General features: G+C 42.7%; 1 protein-coding gene across 1 annotated transcript in view; it reads right to left on the bottom strand.

Annotated features, from left to right (window-relative positions):
• LOC116700103 (WSC domain-containing protein 1) overlaps positions 1 to 2,903 on the bottom strand; it is a 35,728-nt gene that overhangs the window by 3,703 nt on the left and 29,122 nt on the right. The window lies entirely within an intron of this gene.

Here is a 2,903-nt window from a genome sequence, read left to right as displayed (position 1 = left end):
GGGGGGGGGGGGCTGCCCATGGAAAGGCGCCCCGAGCACTTGGGGGTCCGGTGCCTTGCTCAACAGCACCTAGGTCCAGTGACCATGAGGTGAACTGGCGCCTCACCAGCTACCAGTCAAATAAGTAAATAAGTAAATTCTTATAGGAAGACTTAACTTTTTAATCATACACTCCTAAATCAATTCTTCTGTTATCCAATTGGAGGCGTTCACCTTCCTGCTAAACCAATCAGAATTGTACACAAATTGCATGGGCCAATCACAGAGTCACAACCCTGCTTTAAGTCTGTTTCTCCCCTTGCTATCAGCTATCGTTGCAGGCAAAGAGTGCAACCCTCCACCTCCCCTTCGACTTCCAGTCATCTACTCCAGCTGGCCGGTCCGGAGCCTCCTTCAGTCTGGTCTTCGGGCTCCTTTGTCACCACCACCGGTGTCTAGATTCCATCTGGGGGTCTGATGGTTCTCTACCCCTATATAGATATACAATATATTTGTATAGCAATGGAGTCTAATCTCCAAAGACTTTGTACATTTTTATTGAGCTTTACAATAAACCTTGTTTGCATATCTGCGAACATGTCTCTCCTGATTGACATGTTTTTCTACACTCTCCAGCAAAATGGTTCTTCTAATCCCAGTTTGGGGTCTCTCTCTGATATTATACATGCATATTATATATTCAACATATTTAATGCCCTTTAACTCCCTGTGGTCTGTACATAAAGAATCCTACAGATGATTGTAGAGGCGAGTCCCCTCTGCCAGTCTTCCCAGCCCAGCGCATTGAACTGAAAGCGCAGCGTGCAAAGTAATGCAAATTCGCGACAACCACGGCTACCATAAACCTAGCTTAAGCGTCAAAATCCACAAAAGGGATCCTTCTTACCTGCAGCAGTCCAAATACTGAAATCTGCTTTCTACGATGATTCATTTTGTAATGTAAGTCCAATATTCCCTCTCCTTTAATAATAGCTCTGCTTTGGTCTGCACCAACTCCTGAGGGAAATATCTCCTCCTTTGCTGCTAAATGCTCCACTGTCTATGTTCACTAATTCACCATTAGGTACTGAGGTAGGTTACACTGGATTTGATGTGAAACTTGGTGGAAGAGTGTAGTTCATGCTACACCCAACACACAAGGAAAAACATATTCACGGGGAAGTTACACAAATTGTTTTCCACTTTTTTTTAAAGCTATGGTGCACAACTTTTTTAGATTAACAAATGTCCGTTGCATTGAAGCCATTGCCAAATGACTTGATACAAAACTATTTGAAACTGTCAACTCCTATCTCTGTATTTCTGAGTATGGCTGGGTTTACAAAATGGTTTTGTCGACTTTTGCGCGCAGCAGCTTGAGTGATGTGTTTTACATCACCGCTTAGAAAGGACAACAACGCAATGATCTTTGCAGACAAAGAGGACCTAGAAACTACAAGATATTACCTCTTCAGAAGAGTCCATCATTTTTTTTAGGGGTTTTCTTTCAATTTTTTTATCTTGCGAAATCATCTTCACGAGAAAAACACTGCCCCCAAACGTCATTGTCTTTGACATTTGGTGTAAGTGGTAAGATACCACACTATTCTGTTTCAGATGTATCTGATAAGGAAGTAGTCCAGTAGAGACCAGGATGCATTCCCGATGCTTGTGCACAATGCTGCAGCTGTGTAGATGTGTGTTATAGGGATCTAGTTCACAGCAGGGGTGTGATCCAGCTCACGAATCCAGGGATTGAGACTGCTTCAAGGGATTGGATTTGGGTGTAACATTCAATGTTGGTACTTGTAGCTTGTTGAGGAGTTGAACCTTGTGGCTTGTGACTTGAAACTTGAATCTTGCCTTGTCCCTGTGACCCAATATCATCACACCTGAAATCAGATAAAACAGCCCTGCAATGAATCCTTTGCGAAATGTTAATGTTCAGTTCTGTTGACAGTGTGTTAGATTAACTACATAGAGGTCAGAGTTTATCTTGGAAATCATCAAATTCAAGTGTCCTTTTAGCTTTTGTATCAAAAATCTGACACAAAAACCTCAACCGAAATTCAAAAAGCTTAAAAAAGAAAGCATTTGTTGCAGACTAGTGCACTGAATCGCCTTATTTTATAATGTTCTTGACATTATCCCTCTTGTCATGCAGTGACACATCTCTGTGCTGCAGTGGCTCTGTTGTCTTTTTTATTTCGCTCAGCCTCTGATTCTACAGTTTTTCAATGTCATTCCTAGACTTTTAGTCTAGCTATGTTCCTTTAGAAGTTTATGAAAGCAGATCGAGGTGTGAATTTCTCAGTCCACATTGTCAATGCTTGTTTTGCAGCAGTGTCTACAATTCAGCCGTCAGGTGGCACTGTTCCTCCAGTCTACATTGGAAATAATTAAAGTGGTAGGCCTGCACATATACAATATCTGAAAAAGGGAGCTCTTTTGCTCAGATTGGTACGCCGAACAAGCGTGTTTGCTTTTTTTCAGCCATTGTTTGTGGTTACACACATCATCTGAACATCACCCTTGGCATCCTTTACATTGGGAGTGTTCTAACGTCAGGTGGGCGCTCGATGTACAACTGGTGACATCTCTGGTTCTGACCTGCCGTGCTTCGTATAATCTTTATGAGAGTCATGGAGAGGCTATGACAACGACTAGGATGCATCTGGGACAGCAGAGCCGGTGGGGACACTCTCACAGGGTGCAAAGGAAGAAGACCGGGATGTACGGGAGGGTTTGAAAAAAGCCCCTAATAGCCCTTAGTATTGAACAGTTGAAAAGTGAGAATAGTGCAGAGAGTAGATAATCTGTTTGTTCCGGACACACACTCTGCACTCTTGTTTGCTAAAAACTCAGTGAGAAGTGACGATTCTCTCCGACCAACCAGCAGTCTGCAGGTTTTCACGTCACCTTTT

This window comes from Etheostoma spectabile, chromosome 13 (genome assembly GCF_008692095.1).
Source record: "Etheostoma spectabile isolate EspeVRDwgs_2016 chromosome 13, UIUC_Espe_1.0, whole genome shotgun sequence".
NCBI lineage: Eukaryota > Metazoa > Chordata > Actinopteri > Perciformes > Percidae > Etheostoma > Etheostoma spectabile.
This window is presented reverse-complemented; position numbering and strand designations above follow the sequence as displayed.